This window comes from Marmota flaviventris, chromosome 8, assembly GCF_047511675.1.
Source record: "Marmota flaviventris isolate mMarFla1 chromosome 8, mMarFla1.hap1, whole genome shotgun sequence".
NCBI lineage: Eukaryota > Metazoa > Chordata > Mammalia > Rodentia > Sciuridae > Marmota > Marmota flaviventris.
In genome coordinates, this window is record NC_092505.1 from 32,174,120 (window position 1) to 32,196,958 (window position 22,839).

Genomic DNA, 22,839 nt, shown 5'->3' on the forward strand with positions numbered 1-22,839 from the left:
TTTGGATTCACCTTGGGGATGAAAGGTTCTGAAACAGGTTTGAAAGGGATTTGTGTTGTAGACAAAACTGAAAGGTCATGATGAAAAGAATTTGAGTTAAATATATATATATAAAAAAAGGCTAAATTGCATCCATAAGTTCAAGGGAGCTCTGGGGTACTGCATACCATTTTCTTTGAACACTGTCTCAGGTCAGATCAGTGCCCCCAATAAATCATGAGGGTACATGTCCATGAAGTTCTGCCTGGCCTGCTGGTTAGCTCTTTGCCTGCAAGGAAAACCCAGGAAGTGATAAATGGAGAGATCAGCCTCTTTAAAACTGAGGCCTTTAAAGTAGGCTGGGATTAGAAGAACCTTGACTTTTCTGTCTCCTGAAAGGACCATGGGAGTCGAAACTGACCATGAGCCTCATATCCCAAACCCTTTATACACCATCTCCTTTAACACCTGAGATGGTCAAATGCAAGATGCACTGTACTTGATATTTTATGGAAAACGAGATTGTGACTTTCAGAGTTAGGTGCTCCAAACCACTCAGTTAGTTTGTTTTAAAACCAGGACTGGACCAGGTGCAATGATGTTTTCTTTTCTTTTCTTTTATTTCAAACCATGCTACATCCTTTCAGAATGCTTTCCTTTTTTTCATTGCTTTTCCATCTATAAGAATATACCTCCCTAGACATTATACTCTTTTATGTTTTTCTATCAAAACTTCTTGAGCAAAAAGGAGAGCAGAAGTATTGTTGCAATAATACATTGCAGGCTAATTCACTGAAAGGAAGTTTAAGTCTGTGGTTGATATAAAACAAATTAACCTATCAGGCTTTTGTCCTAAATCCAAGTAGTCAGAAAACTCATATAGTCATATTTTTCCCCAAGATCGCAATGCTATTGATGAAGATCCTAAATTAATACTGGTTTTCTAAAGGGTTCGAAAGCCATTAAAGAAATATTAAAATGTCTTCAGTATAATATCAATGTTATGTATATTTTATTGCATTATAATACCTAAAACAATTTTCAATTTATTTAGGGTACATATTGTTATTCTCAGCCAATTCCCCGATCATGACTTATAAATTAAAGTTTAATAGAATAGTATTTATTCAAAGCTAGAGGGTCACTGGGCTTTTCTACTGCTTTTCTGTACTAACATATTCACTTTTAAAATCCTAGAAATTATTTGCAGTGAGAAGAGAAACACCCTTTTTAGCAGGGTTGCAAAGTTTCCAAATACAAATTGATGTAGAATCTGCATAAATATTTAAATGATCCTTGGCCTATTATTATCCTTGTGTTCATAGTATAAGATTCATCTATGAAAGGAATCAAAGGCTGAATTTAAATTCTCTACCAGGATAATTACCCATTGCATCTAATTTTGAGGGTAAATTATTAAAGAAACCAGGTCATCTTCTTGTAGAGGACAGACGTTAGCTAAAATCAAGGTGTGACCCTGTCATATATTAAGATTAATTTATTTCCCTTGGTCTCTGTGCTTGCTTTCTGGCTACATTAACCAACAAGTTTCCACAGTATCTATTGAGAATGGATGTCTATTTGCATGCAGACTATTGCTGTGAAAAGTTATGTGATCATGATTCCCAAATAATCCTAGGTGGGTGAATGTGGCTGTACCACTATTCTCTGGTGGTGTTTTTAAGAGATTCCGAATGGATCTGAACTCACAGGCTTTTAAAGAATTTCGAATCTGTATCTACTCGTGGATGCTGCCTGCCAGCTCCAATTTCTTTACTTCACAGAACTAATCTCCTTTTAAGGAAGGGCATTAACTTACCAAAAAGGAAATGGTGTGCTTGTAATGACAAATGAACATGACTCTTCTCTTCTATTTGATAGAAGGGCACTTGTTCAGTCTAAATTGTGTATTCTTTTGTAAACAGACTCTCCAGCCCTCTAGCTAGAGGAATCAATGCCCTGTACAGATGGTGCCAGACCTTTATTCGCAAATGCACACACTTGATTTATATTAAAGTTTTGATATTTAACCTTCTGTCTAAACCTTAAATCAAGGCCCTAGGGCAAGGACAAATGTCTTCATCTTTTTATATTTAAAAATTTGTTTCAAACTATAGAAGAGAAATTAAACTCCCAGAATGATTTGAGCCTGTGAGCATAAAAATAGCCCTCTAGCATAGTATGCATTTATAACGAGAGTCATAATCTAAGGATCAGCCTCTCAAAATGAGAATGAGAATCAAAAAGAATTATAGGAAAAAAAGTTGTGTCTCTAAAAAGACATATATGAAGCCATATGAATGTAAAAACCAAGCCAACCTAATTAAAATTCAAGATTATTTAAATACATCTCTATACCCAGTCCTCCAACACACATATAAATATACACATAAAAAATACAATACAACCTAAAATTATGCTATTTAGATTTTTAAAAAAGTAATTATAGGACTTAACTCATATAGCAGCTAGGGAAATTATCACAGGTTGTAGCTACTGCCACTATAAGAATTGGTTTCAATTCAGCCTTTAATGAGATCAGCAATTTCTATTCATTTTCATGGGTACCTACTCCTGTAATGAAAAGGATTAATTTGAAGTCCTAGAAATGCATCACCTAGCTCATGTTGGAGGGTAGCTAGTCTCTGGGCCATAAATATAAATTCTTCAAGTACTAGGGTGACTATTTCATTAAAACTGATGATGTTTTAGTATTTCATATGCACAGCCATGCAAAGGTTGTGTGAAGCAGGATTTTAATATAGAATGTATTGGAAGAGGAAAAGATGTCATGGAAATGTGATCAGTTCTTACTCAGTGATATACCAGTGCGGGTGGAGGAATGCTTCTTTTGTCAAGCAAGTACAAAATAATCTCTGAATTCCACATCTAAGATAGAGAATGCAAAGGCAGAAAAAGGGTTTGTGCCATGGTTACTTTCTAAAATCAACAATATAACTTTATTCTATTTTCCCCTATGTAAAAAATCATAATGTTTGGAGGGCAGGATTAAAGATTTAGGAGGAGGTAATGCACATATTATAGATCAAGCCACTACATGGTCCCTGAGCTGGCCACTGATTTTAAATGAGTATTTCACAGGAGTCCTCCAACTCCATAACTAATGCCATTCACATAGACAATGTTGACAATGCAGCCTGCTGCCAGGCTAAATGTGAGGGATACTGCAAAATTGACAGCAGGTTCACAAAGCAAAAGCCTTTTCAATTCCCTGAAAAAAACAGTCCTGAAGGATTCTTCCTATATAATGTAAGTGAAGCACATGTAGTGATCAAGCAAGTAATTTAGTCCCAATTTGATCAATTCACTGAGGAAAATAAAAAACGATAGCCAATTTGGTCTTACATGCAAACAGGGGCTACTGGTCTCCTGATGGTTTACATTTTAATTAGGGGCATGATAGACTTAAAGTTCTACAATTTCTATTTTCTAGCAAAAGAAGAGTTGATTAGGATTTTGAGAGCTGAACACTAAATATGTTTAAAATACCAAGAATTATTTTTAAAACAGTGACACTCCATCTAATTTTTAAAACTGAAAATTATGCGGAAAATGATTACATGTATATTCAGAAACTATTTCCAGAAGTTGCTCTGAACTTTAACACAGGACTCGTCATCTTGCAAGTGAATAATATCATATAATGATTCTGGGCCTGGCAGAAATCCCGCTTTTGGCACAGTATACTCTGTAACATCTATAAACCAATGACAAGAGAAGATCACCAATCATGATATCCTGGACAGAAATCAGCCCAAATGTCCCGAGCTTCCTTGGGGTTGTTGTCCTCCTAGAAGGAGACAGGTGGATAGGAGGATTGGTAAATGATGTATGTATGAATCTTTCTGTTGTACCTAGCAGAGGTAGAGTGTTTAAATTCCTAAATATTTGCAAGACTCCCATCACCTAGATATATAATACTCCAGAAAAACAAAAAAGAAGAATATAAAGGAAGTTTAAGAAATAAAAAACTATCTTTTAAGTCATTGTGCTAAGCAGTAAGGTGAAGGAGTGATTGCCAAGTTTAAATAGCTCTGGGGTCTTCAGTGAATGTGTTTATGTTAATTTAAAACCATAATTTAATTCAATGAGGAAAACAACAACAAAAAAGTCCACAGTAGTTATTTCTATAGTACAGTCCAAACCACTACACTAAGACTTTTTTTTTATTTTTTTACTGTCCAGTTTTCACCAGATTGTTTTGTTGGGGTCTTGGTAAATCCACAATTGCTAGAATATTTTAGGGACAGGAAGGACATTCATTTTTCTTGAATCTTGATTTATAAAATAAAATATTTATTCTGCCTGTTGCTAAGTGTGGTCCATTTAACTATTCACAATGAAGGTATAGAAACTTTAGGATTTCAATAATTTGTGTAATTCATGTAATCCAGTTCTGTTATTTGAAAAACAAGATTTAGAGTTGAGAAGATTACATATGCAATTTAAGTTCTAAAGTACATCATGATTTTTGCCCATGATAAACAATGCATAAATAAATCTTCCTTAGTGAATAAATCTGTACATTCTTCCACATGCACCCATTAGCCCATTCTGCATTCACATTCTCATTGAAGGGAGATACCTCTCTTAGTTTTTTTTTTTTTTTTTTTTTTTTTGGTCAGCTAGAAATTAACAAAAGAGCTGATTAATAAGAACTGCATCAAGATTTTATTAATTTTACATATACATGGGGATTTCCACAAAAATCAAGTGCAGAGATATGCCTAAAACACTATAGTTTTATCCATTTTTAGACAAAGAACAATGAAATTAAGAGGGAATGACATTACTATGAGATGTGTGGAGGGAGATGAAGAAGCTGGTGGAAGAAGGGTTATTTCAGGCTATCCAGGTTCACTGTAGCCCCAGTGACCAGACTCTGAGATCAAGGCTACTCTCCAATGTTCTGATGAAAGGGACATCCCTCTCAAAAGAATAGAGAAAGACAAGCCAAGTGGCCCTTTCTGACAGTGAGTTCACTGGAGTAATTTCAGCTTGAAATAATCAATGTACCAATTTGACATATTTTGAAATGGAATGTCCTTAACTCCTTTGCCATATTTATCCACTTCCCTTAAATGGTTCAGGGAACATGGATAGGGATAAGAGCTGTTTGATGTTAGACCTAGTTCTCAGATTCAGTTCTTCTACTTCTTATGACTATAAACTCGGGCAATTACTTTATCACTCTGGTACTTAGTTTCCATCCATAAAATGGGATGAATAATTCATAGGGTAGCTATAAAGATTAAGTGAAGCAATATATGTAAAGTGGCTAGTACATTTTAAGTACTCAATAAATATTAAACATCAGTCTGTTTTTGTACAGGCACAAAATATTTCAGTGAATAATCAGTAAAAATCAACTTTTCCTTAATTCTGATTTTGAATCAAATGTTAGTCACAGTTTGACAAATGTGGAACAGAAGTTTTAGAGGAATTGAATATCCAGATAACAGTTACTTATTATAATTGGATTCCCATCTGTGATTAAATTTCAACATCTTAATGACTAACAATCGTAGTAGAATAATAAGTCACAATATTTGTTGTGGACATCTCTACATGTAAAAGACTGATTATTTCTGGCTATAAGGTACCAGAGACCTTAACATTACACTTTACAATTAGGCATTATATTAAGTGAATTAAATCAGATACAGAAAGACAAATTCCACATGTTTCTTTACCCTTTGTAGATGTTGAAAAGAATTCAATCAAAATGTATAATAGTGATTCCTAGAGGCTAGAAGGGGATGGGGAGGGGGATAGAGGAGGATAGATAATAGTCACCCAAGCACAATGACATGGAAATAATAAGTTCTAGTGTCCTACGTCATGGCAGGAGGACTATAGTTCACAATAACCTATTCTGTTTTATAAATAATTATCAGAGGAGCCTGAAGGTTCTAAACATAAAGTAATGAAAAGAAGATGGAAATATTAACTACCCTTATTTAGTCTGTACATATTATATCTATGTATTAAAATATCACTATACCCTATAAATATCTACAATTATTATTTGTCTTTAAAAAAAGATATTTAAAGAAATAGAAATTTTAACTACTTCATTGTGGTGATTAAATAATATATACATGCATCAAAATGTCCTAGTTGCTCATAAGTTTGTATGATTAAAATGATAATTTTTTAAAGAAAGAATCCCAATATTAGTTTCTGGTTAATAAGGAAATGTTGCAAAGATATCCTGGTAAAGTTGAAGCTCAGTGTATAAACTTCACTTTTGCTGTCTTAAATAGCATTTTTTTTCTCTTATAGTGAGTAACTGATTAAACAGATAGATTTTGATTATTTAATATGTTCCAAGTACAGTGCTGGTGCTTATAGGAAATAATAAATCAAGATGGTGCTTACAAGTGACACACACATTCTCTGTCTCTCTCTCTCTCTCTCTCTCACACACACACACACACACACATGTACACACACACGTGATCAGTTAGAAAATATATATATTGAGAAAGATTCTACGGACCCTAGAGTCCAGTGCAATGTTGACAGGTAGATATGACAAAGAAAGATATTGTGTGAAGAAAAGATCATGATCACATGTCCAAAGAATGGAAACATAAAGTTTGGTTTGTCCTTCCTCTTTTTTTGTTTGACGAAATTCTACTTTTTAAAGATTAATACAAATTATAAACCTGAATACTCATTTTTCTCCTGCCTCCTAATTACTCTCTTTTCAAAGAATCTTTCATTTTTTAAATATGTTTTTAGTTATACATCCACACAATATCTTTATTTTGTTTATTTATTTTTATGTGGTGCTGAGGATTGAACCCAGTGCCTCACATGTGCGAAGTAAGTGCTCTACCATTAAGCCCCAGCCCCAGCCCAGAATATTTCATTTTATCTAAGTGTCTAACAATTTCTCTAGATCTGGAACAAGCTCTCAGCAAGGTCAAATTCCCCAGGACCTCAGAACCTCAGGTGGTAGCTGGCACCAGTGTTCATTCTAGAATATAGGAAGGAAGGGAAAAAATGAGAAACCAAGGTGATTTCTAAAACATACGTTTTAATGAGTAGGTGGAAAGGGCACAGAAATTTGTATTTTCTCAGTGGTTTATGTTGTTTGGGAAGAAGGAAGAGTTAGTTATTTCAGTTTTGATGGCAGCCCAACACCCCAGTGGAGGAGGTTCTGGTCAACATTTACACATACCGGATTAGAATTAAAAAGGAGGCCAGGACTTTAGAAAGTGATATTGAGAGTCATGGTAACTGTGTGTAAGAAAATTGAGGAGTAGTGTAACAAAGCAAAACCTAGGAACAACTTTATATGTGAGAAAGAAAATGTGAGAACAGAATATTAGAAAAACATTAAAAGAGAAGTAGGAGAACGTATATTGGAGCAGAACAGAGACCAAGCAGAAAGGAAAGAGTTCAAGAACTGAGAAACAGTTATTAGTTTAATGACTCCTCTGGTCACTGAAGACTAATAAAAATTCTTTTGTGACAGAACAGAAATCAGTATATCTGAAGGAATTTTTCTTTTGGCACTTTATGTATGTCTATCTGTAGACATCATATCATAGAAAAGAGTTTACAGACGGTTTTATATATATACATATATATATATATATATATATATATATATATATATATATCAATCAATAGCTTATGAAGAAGGTGTTTATTTGAACCAATTTTAACATATTACTGTGATTTGCACAGAAACATCATTTTAATGGTATATTAAATGAAGATTTTATATTTCTTTGTGACTTTATAATATGCACTTTAAAGCCTCTCATTATTAACATTTCTAAATATTATAAAATTCATATCATTGATCACAGTTAAACTACAGGGGAGTCATTCTTGATGTAGGAATGAGAAATCCACATACTATTTTGGAATCAGTGGTTATTATTTTTAGGAGGAAATGTTCATATATTTTAAAAAGCAGTAGGAGGAGAAGGAGACCACCCAAAGTGAGTTCAGCTTGCAGGTAGCCTAAGTGTTTTTCATTTTGGAAAGTGTGTATAGGTTGTGAGGGTAGGAGTAAAAAGTGAATAAATAAATATAGATGACCAGCTTTCCATTAATCCTGCCTGATTCAGTTTACAGAAAGTATATAGTTAGTCATTTAGATGATCACTCAAGTTATTTTAATTCCATTGAGGGTGAAAGTTTCAGCATAGTACAAATTGCAATATCTGGTTAGCTAAACTAGTCTAAAACAGAATAAATTCATAAATTCATTATATATTGTTATATAACAACTTTATATATCATTATATAACAACAACAAATATAATTTCCCATGGTAATATGGAAGTTAATATATTTACATAATAGAATTTAGTTGGTAATACAGGTTCCTACTCTGTGAGACCATCCAGAAGTCAGCATATTATTCTATTCTGGTTTGAAATGGATATTCACTCAACAATCCACTATTTATTCATTTGAAAACAACTGAATGTGTTTTTTTTGTTTGTTTGTTTATTTCAGGAACTGCAGTAGACAATGGACATACAACCATCAATAAGTCCATCCCTGGACCTCAAGAGCTAAAAACCTATTAGGATTTTCTACCTACTTCAAAAATCATCAAAAAAATAATTGAGTGATTTAAAAAATTTCAATAGGGTTGCCATGTAACCACCATTTAAACTTTTTACCAGATTAACATTTTTTGTTCATGCAATGATAGTCTACGATGTCTATATCCTATCTGATATTCATAATACCCTGGATCTTACATCCAAAATAAAACATTTAACTAACATGTAGTTATAGAAACTAAATTAATAGAAAGTCATTAAAGTGTATGTATAACATATTATTATATGATTCCTTTCTGTAGTCAACTTTTTATACAAATCAACCTATCAAATATCCCACTTTCATAAGCTAGAAAGATTTTTGCTATGCCGTCCACAGAATATAGTCCCAGAGATGCCTGGGGTGGGGGTGTTGAAAGTATTACACAACAAATAATAGATGGTCAACATTTTGTTACCCTGAAATAGAGATAGATGTTTTTGCTCCTTAGTGAAAATAGGGCAACGGAAGCTCATCATTCAAATTATGGGACAACCCATAAGGACCAAAACTATTTCAAACATACTCATATATCAACTACCCCATAGAAGCTAATACATTTAACATGCCACATAAGACCTTCAACCTCTGGGAAAGCAGCAAATATGTTATTTAAACTTAGTCTGTACTTAAGAGAATACTTTGTTTAAAAAAGTACTTTCTATTTGAAAAAAGTAAGAGGCTAGAACTTCATAGCCCCCAAGGCCCTGTTCTATGTGTTCTTCTTGAAGACACAGCACTCCTCCCAATCTACTGGAAAAAAAAGTCCACAAAAGGGAGTCATGAGTGAGAAAGCATGTCCCTGGAAGGGAATGAGTATGATATCTAGTTAGAAATTGAGTCTTTCATTGAAAATATTGAGTTATTTAATTTTCAGTGGTTCAGGGTACTGGTTAATGGTTTTACATGAGATGAACATCTTAAATATTACATTGTAACAAATATCCAAAAAATGGAATCTGAACAAACCCATTTTTCCTCCTATTATATACTAATATAACAAAGAGAAATAAATGTGGTTATAATACTCCATGCTTTATCAGACTACAGTGACTTTAGTGTTTCCTGTAGTTCCATGAAAACCTTTTCTTGTTTTATTCACATACACAGAGGCCATGAAATGGTCTCCAATCCTTAACAATTTAGTGACTTACTTGATTAAAATATAGAAACTAAAATAACAACAGTTTATCAAAAACCAAAGTCCTGCTGATCTGAAATAGGACAGAGGAATGTTCTCTTCAACTCTTTTGTCCTTCGGCATCCACCTGCACAGAACTTATAGATAAATATTCTTCAAGCATCATTTACATAAGTAATCTATATATAACATCATTTATTGATATCCCTTTTCATGTTACTCCAGTCTTCTATAATCTATCCTCACCTGATCTGGTAACATTGTCTCCTCTGATCTGTTTTTAAATAGCTGGGAGTTGGAATATATGATCCATATGATCAGCATAAATCACAAAGTTTAAAGAATCATTCTGCAAACTATAGACTGTGGACCAAATGTGGCCTGTCATGTACTTTTGTATGCCCTAAAGGCTGAAAATAAAACCAAAAGTAGAATATTTTAAAATATGATAAAATTACACAAAATTCAAACTTCAGTGTTCATAAAGGCTTGTTAGAGTATAGCTATGTTTATATATTTTTGAACCACTTATATCTGATTTCATATTACGGTAGCAAAGTTGAGTAATTACAAAAAGAACCATATGATCCACAATGTCTAAAATATTTACTGTCCAACCCTTTACAGAAAGTGTTGATGATCCCTTACTTAAAGACTATTAAATCAATTGATGGTAGACAATCATCATTATTAGAAAGTTATTACAGTATGCATGTAACATATTATGCCACTATTCCTTACTGTAACCAACTTTTTATATTAATCAATCTAACAACTATTCCACTTTCATGGGCTAAAAATATTTTGCTATGCCAACCATAGAATATAATCCTAGAGATGCCTGGAGGGACGTGAACATGTCATATGCCTTCCCCTTATCAGAACAACATTTGCCAGCCATGCTATATTCTAATATGTGAGCTATAAAAATAGGAATCCTTTTTCAATAAGTATAGAAAAATATTTCTTTCAAGTCCCACTAACACTGTGGATTTTGTAAAAAATAATAGGATAAAAGGGAGTGGGAAGATAAACCAAAAACAGAGAGAAAGTGCAGAATTTGGTAAAAGAAACAGGTAAGGAGACAATAGGGAATATTTTGTGGAGACACAGTTGGAGAAAAACAGAATCAATTGGTAAGGAAGTATTGATGTGATATTGCTACATCTAGCCACCCCCTGCCTTGTTGCCTCTTCCCATTAAAAAGAAAACAAAACCACTACTTATTGCTGTTTATTGACTCATAAGATATAGTATTATCTCAGTCAACTCCCATGATAACCCTGATTAAGGCAATAACCTTATCCTAAGTTATAGATGAGGAGTATAAGACCAAAAGTATCTACTGAGGGACAAACCCATTACATAACTCAGATATGATGTCAAGACTCATTATTATAACACCACAACGCCTTTCTTCATTATTCTTCAATATTTTGCTTCATGTTCAAGAGTATATGTTCAGATCTTTAGGAAATCCTGCATTTTTAAAATTACTGTAGAATATCATGGGGTAGGGGGGAGAAACTTGTCCTGCCTCTTAAAATTACAGGTTTTTTCAAAATCTTCTTATAAAATACGGGTGTTGATTTTTCTAAGACTCTTTTTAGAAAGGGTTATTGAGATTTTGTAGACATGGGGAAATAAAAACTACGTTGGCAGGTTTCAAGGCTATGGACTGGTAATTAAATATCATTCTAAAAGTGAACATTTATTGACCTCTTCTTAGGTTTCATTTGCTCTCTTCTCATGATAATCCTACAGGGTATGTCTAGTTATTTTCCCTATTTACATTGCAGATAATTGTACTGTAGAAATGTTAAGTTACTTACTCAAATTACAGAGCTAGGCAGGGAGGGGAGCTGGGAAATGAACTCAAGTGACCCACCTTCAGAACCACGCGATTAACCATCATGCTAAGCTGAGAAAGTCTTCCAAGCATTTAAATGTAGGAGACATATTAGCACCTAAATGTATGAGACTTGTATTAGTGGATTCTGTTTTTGAAAGAAAATGAATTGCTTTTCCTTGCTAAGGCAACAATTTGAATATATAATGAGCCTGTTGAAATACATAAAATGCCATCTCTGAAGACAAAGCAGCACAGCATACCATTCAAAAAGCACACAAGGACATAAACATGTGCACACACACAAAATCAGTCACAGTAGGAAGATGCACTTCTGTAGTCAAAGCTATCCCATACTGCATCATGATGCTTATCAACTTAGCAGCACATAGGCACTCTTCCATGATAAGCTACATTTTAACCATCGAGGAGTAGCTTTGGGTTTAAGAAGTGTCCCTTCTGCAGGCGACGCTCCTGACCAGCTTCCCTCATAAGATCCTGATACTGTTAACATGAAGCGTTCGTTCTTATTCATGGGCTGTGAGTGGTGCATAATGAACAAACAGCCTCGGGTAGCCACGGTCCACGAAGTCCCCAAACACTGATGAGAACGGAGATTGAGATATCTTTTCAACCTTATTACTGTTTTAAGTCGATTTCAAGATATGAGCTCTGTGGAATGAAGAGGACGAACCTCACTGCTGCTGGCATAACATTTGTCAGTAAATTGCCTTGGATATTTTATCAACACAATGCGCTGCATTTCAGAAGCACTACACCATCTAAAAAGACAAATGCTAAAATTATATTGTAATATTTGGATACTCTTTTCCTGGAGGTCAGTGTAAGGACTCCAAGTAATTACACTATAACATGAGATATTTAATTACTGAGGTACATATTATCTCTACTAAATAAAGTCAATTTTATTATAGCAATTTCTCATCTCTGAGAAACACCACCCTCCAGTATAGAAACTCTGGAATCTGAAATTAGATATACATTTAAGGAGGTGATACCCTGCCTTAAAAGTTGACTTTAAAATTCTAAGATATATCTCAAACAAGAGTCTCTCTTAAACAGGAGACACAAAATGATCTAGTATTGGTGTGGCTCAGAAATAATAATAATAACCACAGTAAGCCCTTTCAGTGTTTTCCACTTCTGTTAAAATTGAGCATGTTTGCCCAGATCACACGGAATGCTCACCACCCCCTCTTGACAAATTTAAACATTAATAATAGTAGCAACCATAACATTTTGTCTATCTTGCTGCCAAAACTATCACCCTGCAATGCTGAAAATTTAAAGTCCCTTACCTTCAACTCAGTTTATTGGAAAGGTTTTATTAGAAATAAGTCCTGTTGTGGCTACATATCCTACATTTTAAGCTCATTATTCTCTGTTTTAGCACTGATGGCCTGACAACTGTAAAACATTCATGGAAACACAATCACAGTCTTCATAAATGTTTCCAGTGTGTAATCTATTGTGGCAATGATCTATGCATTACAACTACTTATTAAAGTAACAAAAGCACAGATTTATATTGTTTACATAAACACACCCACACACATATATAATTTATATAAGTCTATAACATAAGGAGGTAGTAATGGGCCTTAAAACTGAGATTTAAATTGATGCTTTTTTTGTATTATTAACAGGGACCTTTTCTTTCCATACTCCCCTTAGTTGTTTAACATGAACAAGTTTCTTTTTCCACCCATCCAACAGCAGCACTCACAAGAATGCAAATCACCCAAAGTCACTAAGTCTTGATAACCAGGAGAATGTTAATCATCACACACACCACAGCACATTTACCAACCTCTAATGTATTGTTTTCCCTTCCCTCACACAGTATGAGGACATTCTTAAACCGGTTTGCCTAAAATATTTCCTTTAATGTAGCAACCAAAATGATTGTATAAGTAAAATAGAGGAGCAACCTTGTATTCATTTAAGATTAAAGTCTAAAACTTAAAGTGTCATGTATAGATTCAGCAATAAGTGAAATGTTTTGCCTTTACCTTAGTCTTCATTTTATTTAGAACATTAAATATACAAATACCAGGATTTCAGACTGCAGAAAATGTGTTCAAGTATTTTCCAAAGTATACCACTTTAGACCTCTAGATGGCAAGCTTTAGTAAATTTTTACAACCAGCCTGAATTCAGTCTCTTATAAATTCTGTATAATTCACGTATTGAAATGATTTTCAGTTTAATAAGCTACCAGATGTATTTGTGCTCTTGTGGAACAATGAATGAAAAGAGGGAACTGCAGATTTTTCCCTAAAATTTAATCTTTTTCTTTGTGATCACCTAATTGTAGTAAGAGGGTGTCCTAGTGTCATTGAACGTGCTTCTTTGCAGTCCTGGACACTCTGGAAAAGTTTTACCTGGTTGGTAATTTCCAGTGACTTCTTAAAAATCAACCATTTCCTTTTAATTATAAAGATTAGTTAAAGCTTTTGTTAGGGATTTTTAGAGATCTCAATGGATCATAATAAAAGTTCTTTGAAAAATATAAAGTAGAAGACAGGTGTGAGTCTGACAGTCAGAATTCCCTCCACTCAAGCATGCTTTTTATAAAACAAACGTCTAACATAGCCAGTTTCCAAAGTTCATGTGGCTTTGTGATATATAATACATATCTGTTTAATTCTACAATAATTTTCCTATTCCTTTATTCAAATTTATAAAGTATATTTATTTTCAGGGCTAACTGTTTTTAAGAGGTGTATGTATTTAAAAAACACAAAATAAGTAAGAACTGATAATTGAAATATAAGCAAGTGAAACTGAAATGGGCAAATCCCTTTTGTGTATAACATCATTAGCAATAATGTTGAAACATACAATCCAGGCACAGATAGGATACATATACTAAATTTTCAAAGAGGACTTGAACAGTATCCTAAATTAGCACTGGCTCTAAGTAAATCTATTACTTGGTGTACTGGATATCATAGAACCCTCTAATCTGAAAGATGGTTCTTCCCCCATACATGTGGTCACTATGGAAACAGTATTTTAGTATGATGTAATACTGGATACTGATCACAACTGGCATCTGACTCAATTAGCATAAGCATCTGACAAAGGCTGAGACAAAGTTCTTTTCAAATGTCAACTTCTGGTCAACAGCATGGGTCCCTGACCCAAGATGAACTGAGTCTTTCCCTAAAGATAATGAAACAGAAAAAGAAGAACAAGTCTCTCTCCATAAAGTTTGAAAGCTAGAGGCAAATGCTTTTTCCTCCTATGTGAATTAGGAGGAGGCTGAATGAGAGAGAGAAAGAGAGAGTTTGTAAAGATCTCAATGGTGGATAGAGTCCCTCAGGAATTGGGCTGTCTCTGATTTCAGTTTTGTGTGTTTTTTCCATGCTGGGAATGAACCCAGGGCCTCCCACATATTAGGCAAGTGTTCTACTAGGGATCTACATCCCTAGCTCTAACCCCAGTCATTTTCTTAGGCTGAGCTTTCAGATCTTTTCAATTTGTGGGACAGCCTAGAAGCCATTCTTTAAGTTATCAATTTACTTAAGCTTACTTAATTTCCCTTTTGAAAATTTTATACCAAAAGAATTTTAACTAATACTCATTGTTATTTATTTTTTGTCATTATATTTGGTTTTTATAGCTATTAAACAATATTTTGATTAAATGTGTATGTTAAATGGAAATGAGGTAGAGGTAAAGTCCTGGTTTGAACTCAGCTCTCCTATTCACAAGCTAGATGACCTTTCCAAAAAAAAAAAAAAAAAAAAAAATCTTTACAATTCCGTGTCACAATCTTTTCAGTCAAAAGACTTCTTATTCAACAAAAACCTTGAGATATTTTTCTGTAAAATCTTTTCAGATGTTCATGGAATTCCTTTTAATTTTGTATAGTGAAAAATGCAGATGGTTTCCAAGAGGGGTCCCTGAAGCCCTGGTGAAACATGAAATATTATAAGATTAGCGAGTCTTGAATAACAACAGATCCTCAAGTGTAAAATATAGAAGGGGTTGTTTGCATTACAGCAAAGATGTCACAATAATTCATATGACTTAACTGAAACCAAAATCTAGCAACATGGAGAGTCTCTCTAAAGTCAGTCCTACAGTTTGTTTTGGTGAGCTAATGATTTCCTGTTTTCCCCAGACCAGCTCCTATAAAGCTCCATTATGAACCAAAGCAGGGGACTGGGGGTGTGGATCAGTGGTAGAGTACTTGCCTCGCATGTGGAAGGCACTGGGTTTGATCCTCACCAACTCATAAAAATAAGTAAGCAAATAAAATAAAGGTGTTGTGTTCATGAAGAAGAAGAAGAAGAAGAAGAAGAAGAAGAAGAAAGAAGAAGAAGAACCAAAGCAGCCTCAAAATCCACATGGTCAATCCTTCTGACTCATATTTTTCATGACTCCAAAGTGCAGAATCACAACTTGAAAATAAGATGGAAACTACTTGTCTTTTTGCATTTCCTCCAGATTTCTATAGGAAACTTTAATATGTTGCTGTCTAGACAGAATCACATATGTAAAAGCAGCATAAATTTTCACCAGATCTTGTATCCAGATGTTTGTGCTCAGAAATATGTTATTGACACATACTGTTTGACAGAATGTTTTCAGAAATTTTGAAAACTCACAAAAAAGTGGGTCAAAATTTACAACATGACATATCAAAGAGATTTATCTTTCAACATAAGATTAGTGAGTCTTCCCTAACAGCTCTTCGAGTGGAAAATATAGCATTACATTATAGCAAAGATGTCCAGAACAGTTTGACTTAACTGAAGCAAATATTAATAACATTAAGAGGAAAAATTTTATGGGTTTTTGTTCTCCTTGCTCTATAATGTGCCAAAGGCTGTATACCAAAGTATTCATAAACTGAATACCTTCAGAAAAGTGTAACTGAAATATGACATAGGAGTACATAACCAAAACCTGGAATAATGCAGTTTGGAAAAAAGTAATGGGGGCAGCGGGGAGGGCAGCGATATGGAATAAGAAAACCTGAATGAACTGAAATTCTTAACCTATCCTCTCCAAGACAGAGTCTTGGAAAAGTTTCCTGATATCTCTAAATCTCTGCTTCCTTATCCATAATATTGGATGGACATAATGTTGAGCTGTGTGGCTTTCGTCACTGCAGCCTTTCCTAGAAAGTCCACCCTCCATATGGGAGCAGCAGTACTGCATCTCACCGCCCTAGTGGAGACGCAGGAAGGTGATCCTGATCAGCCCATCAGCCCCTGCACTGGGAGTGGAAAGCTAGAGAGGTCAGGTGGTCTTCAATAGGAAAATCAGGGAGATAACAGCTGAGAAGATATTGTTGATGATACTTACTTCAAACAAAGACAGCTGCAATAAGGAAGAAGATGATAAACAGAGAGACAAAGTTAAAAATAGAGCCATGCTGTTGTGGTTCCTGAGCCATTGTGAGTTCAGCTGTGTTCTGTAATACATGATGCTCCTTTGCATTCTTTTCCTTGGAATCACTAACCCTTTTACCTCTTCTTTGAAATTAATACCTATCACATGCTGCCAAGAAAAGTCCTAATCTGCCTCTCTAATTTTCTTTGAAATAAGATTTTATTTTATTTGAAATAAGATTTTGGATGCAGCAAGATTTTGAAAACCTTAAAGCCCTCTTCAAATATAACACAGTGTTACCATCATTGTTATCTACAGCTAACTCCAGATGTTGGAGGGGCTGTCATGTAAAGGGATTTCTTACTGGAAGTCATTTCAAATGGCAACATCAGGGGAAATGGTTTGATGAAATTTAAAGTGAGGAAAATTTCAGCTCTGTGTAAGAAAGGAGATTTTAAAAACTGAACTCTTATAGTTTTCAGAAGTCCTGAGTGATAACCATTACAGTCAGAAACAAATCTTCTAGTTTTCTAGCGTTCAGCCCAAAATTCTATGACATGAAGTCTCTGTGATTGTGTTCCAAATATTAAGCCTCATCTAATCTACAATAATATTTCTTCAGTTCCATTTTCCTTTAGGTAAAAGCTGCCTTTTCAAATTCTCTAGCACCTTTGTTTAATATATCCTCACCTATACAAACATATATACACAAATATATATGTACATAGATATATATACTACTTATATTTTAGTTTACTACGTACATGGTTTCTCAACTGGTATTTAAAAAATGGTATTGTCAATAACTCTTCTTTTCCTTCCAGCAATACCCTTTTTTCTGTGTCAAAAGTAAACAACTACAAATTAAGGTATTCACTCATCCCTAATCTTTTACCATATTTTTCAGATGAAGCTGAATCTTGGGTTAGGGGTGTTCAGGGATACAAGACACAACCTCTGTAAAGTCCACTGGCATATTGACTTTCCAGCACATAGAAATAGTAAGCCACAAACACATAACCCTAGCTGGACTAATTGCTGTGGGAAAAAAAAGAAAGAAAGTTGCTCTAGATGAATCAAAAAAGCCATCAAGACTTTTACTGGGAATTCTTTGACAAACACTCTTTTTGTACTCCTGCAAGCAATTGTACTCCTGCTAAGATCTGTGGTTGCTTTTATGTGACCATGTAGGGAAAAATGATGGGGTAGTGTCTAATAGCTTAGAAAAAAAAAAGTAAGGAAATAAGCCCGACTCAGTCCTTGATGAACAAGTTGACTAAATTAAACCCCATAATAAAACTGTCATAAAGATGAACTTTTATGTTCCAGGTATTATGTTGCTGTTGTTTTGTTTGGCTGGGGCTCAAACCTGAAGCAGGCTAGGCAAACACTCTACCAGGAACTACATCCCCAGGCCTCCCTTTTGGTGTTTAAGACAGAGTTCATTTCTATTTAACTTGTAATTGAAAGCATCCTAAATGATGCAGATGAAAAGAGAGATGGACAAGATTGTCCTCATTCCTGTATTTACAAACTGCCCCCACAAACTCCATGCATCTATACACTTACATTAGGGACAACATCCACAAAATTCACAAAAGCAAGTATTGTGACAGTAAGATTTTTTAAATAAATATTAAAAACTTTAAAAAAATATTTACTCATATATCCCTAGAGCATGAATTTTCTGCTAAATGAACTGAGAAAAACTCTGAAAAGTCTGGTGTTATAGGTGAAATTATGGAACATATAAAATTTGTCTTGAGAACAATATTCCTTCCTTCTCACGCTGAATCCAAATCTTTTCCTCCAAAGAAACATATACACAGAATATATATCTTTGCCTGTTAGTATCTACTGCATACTCTAAATACTTTCCATTTTCCAATATTTTTTTCTCTACAAGATCCACATCTGGAAGAGTATTGAAGTGAGAAGGCATTTATATTAATTCCCAGAGTTATCTCCATTAAAACAGCAGATACATGTATAAGTCAACAAGAGAAGTTGTTTCTAACATTTGTTAGAAACAAATGTTTCTAAGGATATTTGGAATAGAATAGAACAAAATTACTATAGTATATGTGGATATCATGGTCCACCAATTCAGATTTTTTTAAAAGGCTTTTTTCCCCCATCATTTAAATTAATTTCTATCTCCAGTCCTCCTCCTCTCTCATGATAAGAACTTGCCATATCTGTTTTTAGTTTCTACATTCTCTTATTGTCTCTATTCCTGGAGCAGGAATGATGAGGTTATATATGCTGAGATTAACTTGAAAAATATTACCAAGAATAAAAAGCTATATCAAGGGATTTTTACTACAATGTTTTATTATTAAAATAATTAGTTAATTGAGGTTTCTGAATTTTGCTGATTGCTGTATTAGCTAGAGACTTCTCTTAACCCCGTCTTTTACCTAAAGTCTTATTTGCCCAAACAATATTGACATTTGGATAAGCTTTGATAAACAATGTTATGATAGAAGAATGAGTGGGTAATGGTGAAATCTCCAACATCACTGCTCCAGAGACGGGAAACAGACAACCACCCTAAGGCAATGGAATGATTCAGAAGAAGGGAGAAAAATTAAGGAATGGTTTTCAAAGAGGAGGTCTGAGAAGCATAATCTGCACAGTTTTCAGAAAACAAGTCTCATAAAGCAGGAATAGAAGATAATGAGCTGGGACACTTCCCTTTCTCCTGTAAGTCTGTGCAACCTCATCAAGATCAAACATAACCTGGCCTGGCGAGAAGTCAATTGGTAAAATAAATTATCAAGAATATAATTAAGTAAGCAGAGAAACCTGGAAAAGCTCCTTGGACTTTTTCATATCAAAGTTATAAAAACGGAGCTTTAGGGGGTCATTCCATCAACATTACTAACGAAGTCTACATCTGGCTTGATGCTGAGTGAAGAGCACTCCTCAGAATCAATTAGGGCAATTATGAACCAGTGGTGCACGAAGGCATGTCATTGGTTAATTGAGTCAAACACAGTTATCCATCCTTTCTGCGTAATAAGTATGTAGAAAATCAAAATCCCTGGTATTCATTGGAGCTTTGTCCTAAGCCTTGCTATTCAAAATCTGGCTCTTTTATGGATATGAAAGGGAAAGTACTTGAAGAAGTAGGGATGGCGCAGCATGGCTTCTCTGCCTAAGAAAGCTCGGGAGAGGATCCCCTTCATGTCACCACTGAATGTTCTCTCTATCTCAGAAGATTTTCTTTATGCCCAAACTCAGAGGACAAATGTGAAGACAAAAATAACCAATCAAAAGCAGATAACCTGGAAGTTGTATTGGTCAATAGGCTAAATGTGAACTTCGATTCAAAACTCAAGCTCTTAGAAATTTTTAGAAAAATTAATTTGTCACTCTCCTATTGCTGTATTTTCTTAAAATTAAATTTCAAAACATTACCCAAATACTAGCTTAGTTCAGCACTCCTTTTGTTTTCAAGAGAATCTGAGAGTCAAAAGCCATAGAGTGCTTGCTATGGTAAGATAGCAGAAAATACAACTCCTATTGGAATCCAGCCTTCTCCAAACATGAAATTTTAGTTATGCTCCAATGTATCTGGTTTTCTTGAAGACAGCTTTGTTACAGTAGGAATGGCTAACAATCATCTCTTCTGGCCAAGGGGGAAGGAAGCTGAGAGCTAGTAGAGAGTTGGAGTAAAGCATCAATGTCCATAGGTTTTCACGGAACAGTTTCTAACCAAAGCTATTCCTGAAACAGGTCCCTTGTGTCTATGCAAAGACTCTTCCCTAATTGTTATCTTAAGTACTGGGCAAATAAGCAAGAATTATTTTAAAGAATCCAAACAGCTCATATTCTCCTGCTGGGCACACTTCTAACGAGTTGGCATTAGCACACACCTTTCTCTGAATGGAAGAGAACAAAGAGAAAGAACAAACGAGATATAAAACAGAAAACAAAAATGCCCTAGGGTTGTTCTGAACTCCAGCAGCTCTGCCCGGGTGAATGGTGCTTCATCAGCACAGTGGGAAGTTCCTGGGCACACAGGTCCCATGCCCTAGAAAATGCCTCTGATGTGGATCTCTAATCAAACTAAACAAAGAATTTTAAAGAGAGAATGAAAAAAAAATGGCACGTTTTTGTGGGAAGAATATTACATTGCCTCACCTGTTCTAGAATCAGTACTCTGGCCCCACACATAACTGTTTGGAGTGTTCTCTCCCAGCAAAACAAGAGTCGAATTATTTATGTTATCATCATGTCACACTACATGAGGCTACAATGCATAACAATCGACAAAAAGAAGCCTCAGGTGACACAGATGGTAGCACCAATTGTTTAAGGAAAAAGCCCCGATCACAAGCTTTGCACTGAAACTACTCTGACAAATGAAATCATCATAAGAAGAAAATAGAACTTTGATGGAATAATAATTCTGAGTTAGTGTCAACTTACCCCATATCCACATTCATCTCTGGCTTTAAAGATGGCTTCAGAATAAAATGAGAAGGACGCAATTTTGTGTTTCACATGAATAGAAATTAAGCATCGTGACATCTTTTGAGAAGCAAGGAGAATTCATTCCCACAAGATGAAATGAGCTTAAGTTTTAGAAAACGAGGGTACATGTATATGCACCCTGCAAAGACACCATCATGATCTTCATGCGAGCACTATCTCTAAGTGTTTGCTCTCAGTTGTGTGAGAACAGAGGCCAACAAGCTAACACGATAGCAGGGGGGGAAAACATGCTAACCTAAGCTTAAATCTATTTTTTCATTTTCTCCATGGCCTACATGGAGGTATCAGTATACATAAAAATAACAGATACATAGAACATTTAAACAACCTTTTCTGAAATGTTTATGGTTGTGATCTCATGTTGAGAGTGTCGTTTGGATAGCCTTATTATTTAAGATGTCTCTGCAGCTCTTTAGTTCCGTGCCCTTTATATTGAACAATGACAAAGATGATAGTGAAAGCATCACACACAGCTGTCAAATTTGATATATAACCCAGAGTCCTTCAAAACCCAGGGTTCACATGCATACAACCCTGATTCACAGCTTCTTCTAGGGCAGGTCTTATCTCTGGGTCTGACACTGCCCTTGCACATCCAGTGTAGCCTCTCTCTTATTTTCCTTTCTGTCTGTTTGCTTCTGGGGAGCTAAGCCAAAGATTTCTCTTTCGTGTGTCTTTTTAGGTTTTGTTGCCTGCCGTTCCCAGTCTGCCCCCTTTCTCATTCTATCCAGAAGCTATTTTGGCATCTTCCTGTCTTTCCTCTCTTGTGTGTGACTTGCCTTCGAAACTCACTTCCAGCTGCACACTTTCCGTGCTGGTTGGCAGTCTGAGTGCTGAAGGATTTCATTTTTAGTGGGTGTTGTGGTACTTGATGTCCCTAGTGATGTAAATAGAGCTCTGAAATTTCCAGAAAAAAAAAAAAGAACATTCCACACTGTTTTATGAGTAATGGTAGAAAGCTTGAAGGAAATTAATGAATGTATCCTATGTAAGATTTCTTCCCCAAGTACACCTAGAGTGAAAAGTTAATGTCTATTACCTGCCCTATTGCCTCATTTTTCAACATGTTAAAGGTGATATTGGAAAGGTGATAATGCTTAATAACCTTCCATGGATTACCAAGATCTTTTAGCCTCCCTAAGCCCAGGCAGGGCCTCTTTTCTCACCTATTGCTGTTAATAGTCATTTTTCAAAGAAAGCACAAGCTGGCAGTGTATATCATGCAAATATAGCTTTCATTCCTGCATCTACAAAGGATACCCTTGGTATTGAGAATGGTCATCAAATTGTAGATGATACTGTTATTTCAGTCTTGTTCTAGACAAAGACACTTTTCTGTCTGTCTCTGGTGTGTATGGCTGGTTCTTATTGCCCCCGAGTTACCATGTATGCAGAATGG